Source organism: Microcaecilia unicolor, chromosome 8 (genome assembly GCF_901765095.1).
Source record: "Microcaecilia unicolor chromosome 8, aMicUni1.1, whole genome shotgun sequence".
Lineage (NCBI taxonomy): Eukaryota > Metazoa > Chordata > Amphibia > Gymnophiona > Siphonopidae > Microcaecilia > Microcaecilia unicolor.
In genome coordinates, this window is record NC_044038.1 from 27,046,407 (window position 1) to 27,062,415 (window position 16,009).

At 43.4% G+C, this 16,009-nt stretch overlaps 1 long non-coding RNA gene across 1 annotated transcript; it reads right to left on the bottom strand.

The window, feature by feature from the left end:
• Window positions 1-6,424: 6,424 nt before the first annotated feature.
• On the bottom strand, window positions 6,425-15,054 carry LOC115476959. Its single transcript, XR_003943248.1, has 3 exons — window positions 14,754-15,054; window positions 10,118-10,225; window positions 6,425-6,541 (listed from the first exon to the last, which is right to left on the bottom strand). It is a non-coding gene; the product is annotated as an uncharacterized LOC115476959 (long non-coding RNA).
• Window positions 15,055-16,009: the final 955 nt, after the last annotated feature.

Genomic DNA, 16,009 nt, shown 5'->3' on the forward strand with positions numbered 1-16,009 from the left:
TACTAAAACTTAGCTCTAGTTATCCTGCAGCAGGGCTCATAGGAATAAAATGAGCCCTGCGGCAGATAACTCAAGCTAAGCTTTACTAAAAGACTCCCTTAATTTGCAATGCTGTACTGTGGATTTCAGTGGTGGCTATATGCCTTTATTTTTGCTTATGATAAAAATAAAGATATTTGTACATAAAAATAATATCAAGCACTTATGATTGTGTATGTGTGGATTTTTTTTTTACAACTTTTTACATTTATTTTATTTTTACCTGGGGCGGAGGGGGTCGGGGCATGAGCCACGGTCCCTTCGGGTGTGGGCATTCTGGAGTGGCAGACTTGATTTTGGAACTGAGAAATACCCCACAACTTGGCCCTGAGGCTCAGGCAGAGCCAGGGCCTTTCTTAAAGCTGCACCCTATGAAAATCGAGTCTCCAACGGCTCCAAAAACAAGCCTGCTGCTCCAGAGTGTCTGTACCCGTGATGGGACTGTGGTTCATGTGGGAACCAACTGGAGTCTCCTCAACCTCCAGGACCCTCCCCCCCCAGGTATCCTCGGTTTATAGTTCTGACAGTTCCTCTGTGTATATCTGTATGCTATTTGTTTGTTTAGAGTACATCAATATGACGGCTGCGTGGGGGAGACAGCTTCAACTTTTTTACCTCATGGTATCTCCTGTCATAAAACCTCCTTGGATGCAGTGAGGCTCACACTAACACATACACAGAGAGCCAAGGAGGTTTCCTTGGGGCTAGCAGTGTCCGAGGTCAGCTGATCTATTAGCTTGTGCATGTGATGACCTCCACGTGTATCCAGATGCTGCATGTAGAGGTCACCACAGCCACACGCCAGTAGCGAGGACTCAAAGGACTTTTTGCACAGTACTATGTTTGCCACCAAACGGTAAGTGTTAAATAATGTACCAGGAGTTATTTTCTTCTTTTTGTTTAATTCACGCTGGTTCTACAAATTATTCTTCTGGGAGAATTGGATTGAACTATTACATGTACAAAATGCATTAGAGGCCAGGGAGCGACGAGGAGTGGCCTAGTGGTTAGGGTGGTGGACTTTGGTCCTGGGGAACTGAGGAACTGAGTTCGATTCTCGGCACAGGCAGCTCCTTGTGACTCTGGGCAAGTCACTTAACCCTCCATTGCCTGCCGCATTGAGCCTGCCATGAGTGGGAAAAAGCGCGGGGTACAAATGTAACAAAAAAAAAAATTGGAGGAAGCCAGGAGATAGAGCTGGCCAGAGAAGGGTGGGACCTCTGGAGGCTCTCTCCCTCTGAACTGCTGGTGGGATTTTTAAACTGCTACTACTACTATTTGGCATTTCTATAGCGCTACAAAGCGTACGCAGCGCTGCACAAACATAGAAGAAAGACAGTCCCTGCTCAAAGAGCTTACAATCTAATAGACAAAAATAAAGCAAGCAAATCAATTAATGTGTAGAGGAAAGAGGAGGGTAGGTGGGGCGAGTGGTTACAAGTCAAAAGCAATGTTAAAGAGGTGGGCTTTCAATCTAGATTTAAAGATGGTCAAGGATGGGGCAAGACGTAGGGGCTCAGGAAGTCTATTCCAGGCGTAGGGTGCAGCGAGACAGAAGGAGCGAAGTCTGGAGTTGGCAGTAGTGGAGAAGGGAACAGATAAGAAGGATTTATCCATGGAACGGAGTGCACGGGAAGGGGTGTAGGGGAGGACGAGTGTGGAGAGATACTGGGGAGCAGCAGAGTGAGTACATTTATAGGTTAGTAGAAGAAGTTTGAACAGGATGTGAAAACAGATAGGGAGCCAGTGAAGCGACTTGAGGAGAGGGGTAGTATGAGTAAAGCGACCATGGCGGAAGACGAGACGGGCAGCAGAGTTTTGAACTGACTGGAGAGGGGGGGAGGTGACTAAGTGGGAGGCCAGCAAGAAGCAGATTGCAGTAGTCCAAACTGCTTGTTTTTGAACTGCCTGTTTGGAAGTGCTTGTTGTTTCTTGAACGGTTTTGTTTTGGAATTGCTTATGTTGAATTGCATCATTGTGACTGCTGAGATTCATGCCCTGTTTGTGTTGAACTGCAGTATTGAAGCTGATGGGGGATTTCTGAGCTGGGTGTTTATGAACTGCATTTTTGAAGCTGTTGAGATTCCTGAACTGTTTTGCTTTTGGAACTGCATTATTAAAAACTACTGGGTTTTGTTTTGTTTTTTTAAGTGTTTATTCTTGGAACTACATTTGTGAGACTGCTGGAGTTATTCTCCTGACTGTATATTTTGGGAGCTATGCTGAAATAGTGCTGCTGACGTACCCCAGGTCAGAGGGCACATGTCACGCAAGTGAGGAAAAGTGAGCCCTTGGGCCTGCCGAGGAGCGGCAGCGGCAGGCAAATCACCCAACCAGGAGGCAAGGCTGACCACAGACAGATGGGCAAAGGCCAGACTGGAGCAGCTGGACTGGAACAGAAGCACTAAGCAGAAGCAGGAGAATAGTCCATGAATCAAGCAGAGGCCTACCGGCAGGCAGCAATCAGAAGAATAAACCAGGAAACCAGCATGGTCAAAGGCAGGCGGCAATCAGTAGAATAAACTAGGAAACAAGCAGAGTCTTGGGCAGGCAGCAGACAGTAGAATAAACCAGGAAACAAGCAGAGTCTTGGGCAGGCAGCAGACAATAGAATAAACCAGGAAACAAGCAGAGTCTTGGGCAGGTAGCAGACAGTAGAATACACCAGGAAACAAGCAGAGTCTTGGGCAGGCAAAGCAAGCTTTCAAGGCAGGAACCGCAACAGACCAACACGGACAAGAACACAACTGAAGACCTCTGTTGCCAAGGCAAAATAGAAAGTTTCCAGGTGGTTAATAATGGCAACATACAAGGGAGTTTACCAGGTAAGGGTGCTGCTTAGTTCTAAAAAATCCCAAGCCAATCTGGAAAGCTGGAAAATCCGGACTGGACCGGCATGACTTCTGGAACATGGGAAACAGCAAACAGACAGTCCATTGCAGCCACCAGGTCTAAACACCAGGTGGTGAGATGCATGAGAGCCTGAAACATGGGCACAATCGTGACAGCACATCTGGGGATTACAGGGTGTTGTATCCCGGTGGATTATCATATATAAAACTTGGGCCAGAGGCCAGAGTTTCCCTTAAAGGAGCGGAGGGATCCTTCACAGTGGGCAAAACACAGTAAATATTATGTGTTGGTGATTTCCATTATCCCAATATTAATTGGATAAATGTAACATCAGGGCTTGCTAGGGAGATAAAGTACCTAGATTAAATCAAGGATTGCTTTATGGAGCAACTGGTTTAGGAACCAACAAGAGGGGGAACAATTCTAGATCTAGTCCTTAGTGGACCGTATGCTCTTGTGCAAGAGGTAATGGTGCTGGGGCACTTGACAATAGTGATCATAACATGATCAGATTTAATTTAATAACTGGGATAAATACACATAAGAAATCCAATACAGACTTGGAGAAACTGACCAATTGCAGACAGGGGCGGTATGATGCTACTGTGGAAGAATGGGTGCACCTGGATCGACTAATGGACAACAACTAAGTAATATTGGAAGGGATGAGGGGTGTTTAGAAGTTATCATACAGCCTGTGATGGGGTAGAACTCAGCTGGTTTCCTGGAAGATCTGATTGGCCATGTTAAGGGGAGGGTTTGAGGGGCAGGGTGGATTTAAGGGGGTTATATTGTAAAATTTTGATGCGATGTATACCATTTACATTCCGGTGTGGTGTGTTAATTGTTTTTCACATCTTCAATAAAATTTCAAGGTAAAACAAAAAATCCAACATAATAATATTTATCGTTCAAGAAAAGAGACTATGATAAAATTAGGAACATGGTTAAAAAAAAAAACAAACACAAAAAAAAAAACCCTTAGAGGAGCAGCTGCAAAGGTCAAAAATTTACATTAGGTGTGGATGAGAGAGACTTTGAAAAGATTACCTTGGAGGTAAAAACATGTAATAACAACATTTTTAGGTATATTAGACATAAGAAGCAGGTAAAAGAATCAGTTGGACCACTAGATGACCAAGGGGTGAAGGGGACACTCAAAGAAGACAGGGTCATAGTGGAAAGACTAAAAGAGAGCCTGCAAGGGAATCCGTGGGACCTTTAGATCAAGAAGGAGCAAAAGAGGCACTCAGGGAGGACGAGGCCAAAGCGGAAAAACTGAATGAATTCTTTGCATCTGTTTTTACGGAAAAGATGTAAGAGATCTGCCTGTACCAGAAATAGTTTTCAAGGGTGATGATGTGGAGGAACCGAAAGAAATCTCAGTGAACCTGAAAGATGTACTGAGCCAATTGACAAATTAAAGAGTAGTAAATCACCTGGACCAGATGGCATATAGCCAAGGGTACTCAAAGAACTCAAGTATGAAATTGCTAATCTGATGTTACTAATATGTAACCTGTCGTTAAAATCATTCATAGTACCTGAAGATTAGAGGGTGGCCAATGTGACGCCGATTTTTAAAAAGGGTTCTAGGGATGATCCGGGAAATTATAGACCAGTAAGCCTGACAGTGCCGGGCAAAATAGTGGAAACTATTATAAAGAATAAAATTACAGAACACGTGGAATAACATGGTTTAATGGGACAGAGTCAGCATGGGTTCAGCTAAGGTAAGTCTTGCCTCACCAATTTGCTTCGTTTCTTTGAACATGTGAATAAACACATGGATAAAGGTGAGCCGGTTGATGTAGTGTATCTAGATTTTCAGAAAGCTTTTGATAAATTTCCTCATGAGAGACTCCTGAGAAAATTAAAGGGTCATGGAATAGGAGGCAAGGTTCTGGTGTGGATTAGGAATTGGTTACTGGACAGAAAACAGAGGGTAGTGTTAAATGATCATTTCTCTCAATAGAGGAGGGTGAACAGTGGAGTGCTGCAGGGATCTGTACTGGGACTGGTGCTGTTTAACATATTTATAAATGATATGGAAATCGGAACGACGAGTGAGGTGATCAAATTTGCAGATGATACAAAATTATTCAAGGTTGTTAAAACATGTGCGGACTGTGAAATATTGCAGGAAGACCTTAGGAAATTGGAAGACTGGTCGCCCAAATGGCAGATGAAATTTAATGTGGACAAATGCAAGGTGATGCACATTGGAAAGAATAATCAGAATCACAGTTACCTGATACTAGGGTCCACCTTGGGGGTCAGCGCTCAAGAAAAAGATCTGGGTGTCGTTGTAGATAATACACTGAAATCTTCTGCTCAATGTGCGGCGGTGGCCATAAAAAGCAAACAGGATGCTAGGAATTATTAGGAAAGGGATGGTGAATAAGACTGAAAATACTATCATGCTTTTGTATCGCTCCATGGTATGACAGCACCTTGAGTATTGCATTCAGTTCTTGTCGCCATATCTCAAAAAAGATATAGTGGAGTTAGAAAAGGTTAAAAGAAGAGCAACCAAAATGATAAAGGGGATGGAACTCCTCTCGTATGAGGAAAGGCTAAAGAGGTTAGGGCTCTTCTACTTCAAAAAGAGATGGATTAGGGGAGATATGATTGAGGTCTACAAAATCCTTAGTGGTGTAGAACAAGTAGAAGTAAATCAATTTTTTACTCATTCCAAAAGTACAAAGACTAGGGGATACTCGAGGAAGTTACATGGAAATACTTTTGAAATAAATAGGAGGAAATATTTTTTCACTCAGCTAATAGTTAAGCTCTGGAACTCTTTGCTGGAAGATGTGGTAACAGCAGTGTATTTGGGTTTTAAAAAGGTTTGGACAAATTCCTGGAGGAAAAGGCCATAGTCTGCTATTGAAACAGATATGGGAAGCAAATGCTTGCCCTGGAGTGTTGCCACAATTGCCAGGTACTTGTGACCTGGCTTAGCCACTGTTTGGAAAACAGGATACTGGGCTAGATGGGCCATTGGTCGGACCCAGTTTGTCTACTCTTATGTTCTTATGGGTCTTCACAGAGGAAGATGTGGGGGAGGTACTTGTGTCAGAAATTATATTTAATGGTGATAAGTAGGAGGAACTGTAACAAATCTCTGTTAACCTGGAAGATGCAATGGGTTAATTTGACAGTCATCTAGATCTGATGGTATATATCCCAAAGTACTGAAATAATAGCTCTAAAAAGTTCATTTTTTAGTTTTTAGTAATATGTAATTTATCCTTCAAATTAAGCATGGTAGCAGAAGATTGGCAGGTAGCCAATATAACACCAATTTTTTAAAAGGGTTTCAGAGTTGACCTGGGAAATTATAGATAGGTGAGCATGATGCCAGTTCCGGGCAAAATAGTAGAGACTATTATAAAGAATAAAGTTACTGAGCACATACATGGGCATAGATTAATGGACAAAGCCAACATGGATTTGACCAAGGGAAATCATGGCTCACCAATCTGCTACATTTCTTTGAAGGGTGGGTAAACGTGGATAAAGGTGAGCCAGTTGATATTGTGTATTTGGATTTTCAGAAGGCATTTGACAAAGTACCTTGTGAATGACCTCTGAGGAAATTAGAATGTCATGAGATAGGACGCAGAGTTCTATCGCAGATTAAGAACTGGATAAAAGATGGAAAACACAGAATAGGGTTAAATGGTCAATATTCTCGAAGAAGGAGGGTAAATAATTAGGTTTCCCAGGGGTCTGTGCTGGGACCGCTGCTCTTTAATGTATTTACTAGCCGTTGAGCCCGTAAAAACGGGCTAGTAAAGGAAGGGGGGGTTTGAAAGGCCCCCTCCGGATAGGTCGCCGCCGCCCCTCTCCCCCCGGAGTCGCCACCGCCGCCCCCCCCCCCCCCCCGAGTCCCCTCCGCCACCCCTCCGCCACCCCTTCACCCGGGCCGGGTACCTGGCTTCACTATTCAAACCACCGGAACGCAGCACACAGCTCTGAGCTGCCGTTGGCCTTCTTCTCTGCGTGTGTTCCGCCCTCGTGTGACGTAACGTCGGTGAGGGCGGGACACAGGCAGGTACGGAAGGCCAACGGCAGCTCAGATGAGCTGTGTGCTGTGTTCCGGCGGTTTGAATAGTGAAGCCAGGTACCTGGGCTGGGTGGAGGGTGGGTGGCGGCGGCGACTCCGGGTGGGTGGGGGGAGCGGTAGCGGCAACCCTGGGGGGGGAGCAGTGGCGACGGCGGTTCCCTCACTCGCAGGTGCGCAGGTTCCCTCTCTGTCACGCCCCCGTCATCACGTATTGATGCGGGGGCGGGACAGAGAGGGTCTCTACTGCACATTTACGAGTGAGTACGCCTCTTGCCATTTATATGTTTGATAAATGATCTGAAAAGGGTATAATGAGTGAGGTGATTCCATTTGCTGATTACACAAAGTTATTCAAAGTTGTTAAGTCACAAGAGGATTGTGGAAAATTGCAAAAGAACCTTACGAGACTGGGCATTCAAATGGCAGATGACATTTAATGTGAGCAATTGCAAAGTGATGAATGTAGGGAAGAGGAACCCAAACAAAAGCTACATGATGTAATGTTTCACATTAAGAATCACTTCCCAGAAAAAGGATTTATGTTTCAGCATTTTTTATTGATGATTCAAGCCAATACTCTGAATAGTCAGAAGAACAGGTAACAAAGAATACAGAAATGAACAATGAGTAGTCAACATCAAATTTGTAACAAACTTTCAATCTTAAACCAGCCCTCGCCACCAAACCTCTCTAACAGCCATCCTCAAATCCCTTACAGCCTAGCCCACCCCCAAGATAACTAGGGCTGGGAGACCTGGTTTCTGCTAGTCTCCCAAACCCTCCAAGGCAGAAGAAAACCCAAAACTGATCCCCCCCTGTAGGACACCCCAACCCCCTTACTCACCATAGTATCTCCGCTAAACTTTTAGGAGTGCAGTTTATTAAGCAACAGACGTCTGCTCACTAAGGACAGCACATGAAAATAAGAGTCCCAAATAAGCAGGTATCTCTGTGTACGTTTATGGGAAAAGGAGGCCTCCCATAGTCAGGAAAATAATTTAGGTGTTATCGTTGATATGTTGAAACCCTCTGTTCAGTTTGCAGCAATGACTAAGAAAGCAAATAGAATGTTAAGAATTATGAAAGGAAAACAAAACTGAGAATATTATAATGCCTTTATATTGCTCCACTGTGTGACTGCACCTTGAATATAGTGTGCAATTTTGGACACCACATCTCAAAAAAAAGATATAGCAGAATTAGAAAGGTACAGAGAAGGGCAACTAAAATGATAAAGGAGATGGAAAGGCTAAAGCGGCTAGGGCTCTTCAGCTTGGAGAAGAGACGGCTGAGGGGAGATATGATAGAGGTCTACGAAGCAGTGAGGGAAGTGGAATGGGTAGATGTAAATTGCTTGTTTATTTTTCCAAAAATATAAAGACCAGGGGAGCATGCAATGAAACTACTAAGTAGTAAACGTAAAACAAATCGGAGAAAATATTTCTTCGCTCATAGTATAATTAAACTCTGGAATTCCTGCTCGAAAATGTGGTAAGAGCGTTTAGCTTAGTAGGATTTAACAAAAAAAGGTTTGGACAAGTTCCTAAAAGAAAAGGCCATAAGCCATTATTAAGATGGATTTGGGAAATCCATATCTTATTCCTGGAATGAGCAGCATAAAATCTGTTTTACTAGCTGTTGAGCCCGTTAAAACGGGCTAGTATGGGGTTTTTCCAAGGCCCCCTCCCCTTGCCGCTGCAGGCCCCCCCTGAGGTCGCCGCTGCCCTTCCCCCACCCCCCCGAGGTTGCCGCTACTGGCCCCCCCCCCCCGGAGTTGCCGCCGCCGCCCCCATTCCACCCGGCCCGAGCACTCTCTTTGGTATTGAACTTACATCGCCGACACGCAGCAGGCAGATCAGCAGAGCTCCCGTCGGCCTTCCTTCTCTGCCTGTGTCCCGCCCTCATGTGACGTAACGTCGGTGAGGGTGGGACAAAGGCAGGGAAGGGAGGCTGACGGGAGCTCAGCTCAGCTGATCTGCCTGCTGTGTGTGCGGCGATGTAAGTTCAATACCGAAGAGAGTGCTCGGGGTGGGGGGGGGGGCGGTGGCGGCGGCGATGACTCCAGGTGGGGGGAGAGATAGCAACGGCGGCAGTTCCCTCCCTCCCCTTCGCGCAGTTTCCCTCTCTGTCCCGCCCCCATCATCACGTATTGACGTGGGGGCGGGACAGAGAGGGAAGTCTCTACTGCGCATTTGCGAGTGAGTACGGTCACTCACCATTTATATGTTTGATTCTTTTGGGATCTTGCTAGGTACTTGTGACCTGGATTGGCCACTGATGGAAACAGGATACTGAGCTTGATGGACCTTTGGTCTGATTCACTATGGCGATGCTTATGTTCTTATATTTCTTATGATTGTTAGAGCTCTGCCAGCCACCCTGGAGATTTCTCCATATGCTGCATAGTTATTGAGCATTACTCACCCTATACCCTTGTTTGTACCTCCAGATTGCCCCAACCTGCCTTCCTGTTAAAACAGAAAGGTACTTCATAATTGGATAGGACAGAATCATTCACAAAAGAGCAAACAAACAGACATGTGAACTAGAAAGCCCAACTGTGCAGGTAGAGCTGATGGCCAGCACCCAGCACGAAGATGCTGGGGGGTGAAAAATCAAACACGAGAGTAAAAGAGTGAGTTTTCAAAAGAACTTTAAAGCGTGAAAAAGAAAATTTGGAGTGCATAACAGAAGGGAGAGTTCATTCCAAAGTTTTGGTGCCAAAAAGTAGAATGCAGTGTGACGAATAGATTCATAGTGTGCCTCTTTTGGTGAAGGCAAAACCAGACAATGAGAATCAATCGATCGGAGAGCACATGCAAGCTACAAGGTATAAGGAATAATAAGAAAGAAAGATAGGCTGGGGAACCGCAATGAAAAGTTTTATGAGTGAGACAAAGAATTCTGAACCAGGGCCGAAATTTGTTTGGAAGCCAGTGGAGGACATCTGTTGGGCAGCAAAGTGGTAGTTGTTCCATTCTTTTATGAAGCATTACAGACTGGACGAGCTCTCTAGAGCCCGTTCAGGCTTTGGCAGACCCATTATTCAGGGGGCCTTATCTTCCCTCACCCAGTGAGTCTACTTGGGGTCATCATCCTGCTTGTTTGTGATGGTACAACCCAGATGCTAAGGAAAGTGACATTTCATCATACCTGTTAATTTCCTTTCCTTTAGTCAGGCTCCACCATCCTGAGACCCTCCCTCGGGAGACTGCAGTTGTCGGGAATCTTGGGTGTCTTTCTCTCCAGTGCTGTTCCAAACTAAAATAAAATAAAAATTGGTTCATCCTAGCTGCAGTGATTGATGGGGCATGGGTGTGCTTTATGAGACCTTTTGCTGCTTTGACAGAGGCATACTGGAGTTCTATTCTATTCTAAGGTTTTATAATCTGCCTAGTCCTCATGGGTTCAAGGCAGCTTAATATAAAATAAATCAATCCCCTTTGGGCCCCTCTTTGCAAGTCTGGAGAACCCAGATGATACATCAAATGAGGGTGGATAGATGTGGAGTTAAGCAATGGGACAGTGTCCCGGGGATAAGGTTTTGGACGAGATGTGAACCACTTTGGAACACCCTACCACATAAAGGGAGGAGTTATATTTTAAATTGTTGACCCATACCCACAATTCTAGGGAACCTTTATTGTCCCTGTTATGTTAATGTGCTATGAGGGTTGGGGGAGGGGGGTGGAATCTCCTTATCGGGGGGCTAGCTATAAGGGGTCTCACAATTTAATCGTTTAAGATTTGCATATAGTATAATCGACAATGTTACTGTTCTCTAATTAATAATTCAATGTTTATACCTAGGGAAGGGGGAGTAGGGAGGGTTACGGGTGGAGGGAGAAAATGTTAACAAAAGGTTCATGATGTACAGTGGTGGAAATAAGTATTTGATCCCTTGCTGATTTTGTAAGTTTGCCCACTGACAAAGACATGAGCAGCCCATAATTGAAGGGTAGGTTATTGGTAACAGTGAGAGATAGCACATCACAAATTAAATCCGGAAAATCACATTGTGGAAAGTATATGAATTTATTTGCATTCTGCAGAGGGAAATAAGTATTTAATCCCTCTGGCAAACAAGACCTAATACTTGGTGGCAAAACCCTTGTTGGCAAGCACAGCGGTCAGACGTCTTCTGTAGTTGATGATGAGGTTTGCACACATGTCAGGAGGAATTTTGGTCCACTCCTCTTTGCAGATCATCTCTAAATCATTAAGAGTTCTGGGCTGTCGCTTGGCAACTCGCAGCTTCAGCTCCCTCCATAAGTTTTCAATGGGATTAAGGTCTGGTGACTGGCTAGGCCACTCCATGACCCTAATGTGCTTCTTCCTGAGCCACTCCTTTGTTGCCTTGGCTGTATGTTTTGGGTCATTGTCGTGCTGGAAGACCCAGCCACGACCCATTTTTAAGGCCCTGGCGGAGGGAAGGAGGTTGTCACTCAGAATTGTACGGTACATGGCCCCATCCATTCTCCCATTGATGCGGTGAAGTAGTCCTGTGCCCTTAGCAGAGAAACACCCCCAAAACATAACATTTCCACCTCCATGCTTGACAGTGGGGACGGTGTTCTTTGGGTCATAGGCAGCATTTCTCTTCCTCCAAACACGGCGAGTTGAGTTCATGCCAAAGAGCTCAATTTTTGTCTCATCTGACCACAGCACCTTCTCCCAATCACTCTCGGCATCATCCAGGTGTTCACTGGCAAACTTCAGACGGGCCGTCACATGTGCCTTCCGGAGCAGGGGGACCTTGCGGGCACTGCAGGATTGCAATCCGTTATGTCGTAATGTGTTACCAATGGTTTTCGTGGTGACAGTGGTCCCAGCTGCCTTGAGATCATTGACAAGTTCCCCCCTTGTAGTTGTAGGCTGATTTCTAACCTTCCTCATGATCAAGGATACCCCACGAGGTGAGATTTTGCGTGGAGCCCCAGATCTTTGTCGATTGACAGTCATTTTGTACTTCTTCCATTTTCTTACTATGGCACCAACAGTTGTCTCCTTCTCGCCCAGCGTCTTACTGATGGTTTTGTAGCCCATTCCAGCCTTGTGCAGGTGTATGATCTTGTCCCTGACATCCTTAGACAGCTCCTTGCTCTTGGCAATTTTGTAGAGGTTAGAGTCTGACTGATTCACTGAGTCTGTGGACAGGTGTCTTTCATACAGGTGACCATTGCCGACAGCTGTCTGTCATGCAGGTAACGAGTTGATTTGGAGCATCTACCTGGTCTGTAGGGGCCAGATCTCTTACTGGTTGGTGGGGGATCAAATACTTATTTCCCTCTGCAGAATGCAAATAAATTCATATACTTTCCACAATGTGATTTTCCGGATTTAATTTGTGATGTGCTATCTCTCACTGTTACCAATAACCTACCCTTCAATTATGGGCTGCTCATGTCTTTGTCAGTGGGCAAACGTACAAAATCAGCAAGGGATCAAATACTTATTTCCACCACTGTACTTTACTATTATATACCCTTGTTGAATGCCTTGATGGTGGCATTTTTGTTTATGCAAGAGACTGGATGTATTCCTTTGTTTATCATCAATAAAAACATTGAACTATAACATAAATCAACTTAGTCAGATGTGAGCTACAAACGATATAGAAAACTATCAGCTAACACTCATTTCAACAAGTATTTTTGAAATAAATAGCTCATTAGGGGTTCCTTTTACTAAGGTGCGCCACAAAAATGGCCTGTGCTGTTGTAGGCACGTGTATTGGATGCACACAGGTCCATTTTTCAGCAACCTGCAAAAAAAGGCCTTTTTTTTTTGGCCAAAAATGGATGTGTGGCAAAATAACAATTGGTGTGCATCCATTTTGGGCCTGAGACCTTACCGCCACCCATTGACTTAGCGGTAAGGTCTTACATGTTAACCGGGCGGTAATCGTCTGCGCGCACACGGCCAATTACTGCCCAGTTAGCGCCACGCGGTAGAAAATACTAAAAAATATTTTCTGCTGTGCTTATCGGACGCACGTAAAAAAATGGAATTACCGCCCGGGGCACGTGGTAGCCGGGTGGTAGTTCCAAATTGACTCGCGTTGGATGCACGTAAGTGCCTGCGCGCCTTAGTAAAATGGCCCCTGGATATTTTTTTTTAAAGCAAATAAGGTGATAGAGTTCTAATCAGAATGGAAAGACCATTCCAGATCTTACTTGCTTGGACTATAAAACAGCTCTCCCACGACCTTTTAAAAAGGACAAGCTTAATGGAAGGATAATTCAATGTTAAAGAAGTCAAAAATTTTGATGAATGCCTTATCGTAAGGTATGAAATTAAACCCTGTTCACATTCAGAACAGAGACCTTGTAAGATTTTATATACAGGGCAAGCCATTTTAAATTCTAATTCATGCTTGCATGGGCAGTGAATGTAGTTGGATCAGTAATGGCGTAAATCTGTCATATTTCTACAAGCTAAAAATCAATTTGGCAGCCCATATTCTGTAAAAACTGAAGCCTACAAAGCAATTTAGAAGAAATGCCTAGATAGAGCAAATTACAGTAACCAAACTGTGAAAGAATAGCCTGAACTATCATTCTGAAATGAGTTTCGTGAAAAATTAAGATTGTATAGCTTGTAGCTGCCTCGGTCTAAAGAAAATCTTCCTGACCAAATTGTTGGTCAGGTATCATACCCAAAACTTTAGCAGGCTTCTCAGTTACACTAGACTTCCCAACACAATATTGGATGAAACTTTAGTTTTTAATCTATTAAACTTTAAAACATGGTTCCAAGCCTAATAATCTACTAACTCTAGAGGTGTTTGTTTATTATGTGCTTGGTATATCACTTTTCTGAAACAATCAAAGTGGTTTGCAAATCAAAACTTAAAATTGAAACAGAAAGAAACTACAAAAAGGACAGCGGAAAATAGAGAAGAACAGAACAAGTATAAGATATAGGGGAGAACGAAGAAAGAAAGAGTCCACCAAGAACACCAACCGGCCACAATCATCTCGCCATTCCAGGGAAGGCTTGGGTGAAAAGATGGTTCTTTAATGCACTTTTGAATCAAAAAAAAATTTTTTTTTTAATTTGTTTATTAAATTTTTTTACAAGTTAACATCCACTTGCAAAGGAAAAACAGATCCAACCATGCTAAAGTTACATAGCAGTAATATACATCACTATCCATTCAAAGAAACACTTTATATCTTCCTTAGACCTCAATTATGTGGTTTAAAGGGGGCACCAGGAATTTAAATGGAGAAATTAACCTCAATAATTAAAATAAATCAGCTTAACCTGGAACCATTGCTATTATTCTTTAGTTGGTAAAGTTGTTTCTATATTACATTTACTTAGGTTCTTCAAGTCCAAGAATGTCCGTAGCTGTGATGGGTCATAAAACACATATTTAGTTCCCTGAAAATTGATCCTACACTTGCATGGATATGCTAACATATATGTCGCCCCTAAGGCTCTAGTCTCATTTCTTAAATCCAAAAATTGTTTCCTTCTCTCTTGTGTTGCTTTCGCAACGTCAGGATAAACCCAAACTTTTTGTCCATGAAACAATTTTGATGAATTTTTAAAATAAAGCTTCAAAACCTGATTTAAATCTTGTTCAAAAACAAATTGAACAATTAGAGTTCCACGATTAATTATTTCAACATCCGATTCTTCTAAGAATGCAGTTAAATTCTGAGGCTCCTGCTTTTCTCCTTGTACCCTCTTTACAGAATCTTTTAAAGGTAAATAATACATCTTGTTACATGGGGGCATATTAGAAGAATCTTTTGAATCAAAAATATGAGCGTTCTACCTGGAACGACAAAGGGATATCATTCCATAGTGATGGTGCAATGCAGTAACGAGCACTTTGCCTTGTTGATTCAAGTTTAGACCGGTAGACAGAGGGAATGACAAAGTGATGTTCCAGGAGGGAGTAGAGACATGGGGAAGGAGTGTATGACATGATCTGGGAACAGAGATAAGACAAGGTATTTGTGTGTAGGACTTTATGAGCCAGTGATGATGGAACAAAAGAGACGTGACACGGTCAAAACTCCGAGCATGGGACAGAAGGTGAATCGCAGTCTTCTGGTTTGTTTGAAGATGCTTCAGTGAAGAAGTAGTAATTCCTGCGTAAACAATGTTACGATGACAAGGGTGAATTGTAAGGAGATGTCATCTATGTGAGCTCTAACAGAGGGCTAAAAAAGCAGATTTTTAAAAAATTGTTTATTTAGATGTTTTTCATTTAAATACAGTATCCACTTCGCATATTATCCTGCGCCTTACAGTACAATATGATAACACAGAACCAGTATAGAAATACACAGCACAGTAACATCAGCTACTTATTTCAACCTTAGTCTACTCCCTAACTCCTCCCCCTACCCCTCCCTTCCCCTATCTCCCCCCTCCCCTTAGTAAGTCTAGGAGTACTATGGAGCCTTTACTTTGTTAGCTACTTTCCACTTATCATATAGTTCCCATATTTTGTAGTATTGAGCAATCTGTCCTTTTCTTATAGCCGTAAGCTTTGATAGCAGCTGGATATTGTCCAATTTGTCCAGAACCGATTGGATCCCTGGCAAACTTATTTGTTTCCAGGCTGCCGCAATAACCAGTTTACTTGCCACAACTAGCTGGGTGGCAAAATGATGAGTGGATCGTTGAATTCCCTTCGGTTTAAAATGCAGCAAGCAGCAGTCCATTCTCAAGGGATGCACAACGTCTGTGACCTCTTTCAACAGCTTCCCCACCTCTGTCCAGAAACGTTGCACGAGGCTACAGTGCCACCAAATGTGGAACATGTCTCCCTTTATCCCGCACTGCCGCCAACACAGATCACAACCTGTTTTATACATTTTTACCAATCTACTGGGTGTATAATACCAACAGTATAGGATCTTATGACCGTATCTAAGCATCAAATGACAATCTATAGTCTCTAAATTTTGTTTGACCACATTAATTAATTTATTGACTAAAAGAATGTCATCAGCATAAAAATATGCAGAAATGGGAATGGTCTTGGATAAGGGTTGCAAAAGGATTAAGAAACATGTTGCA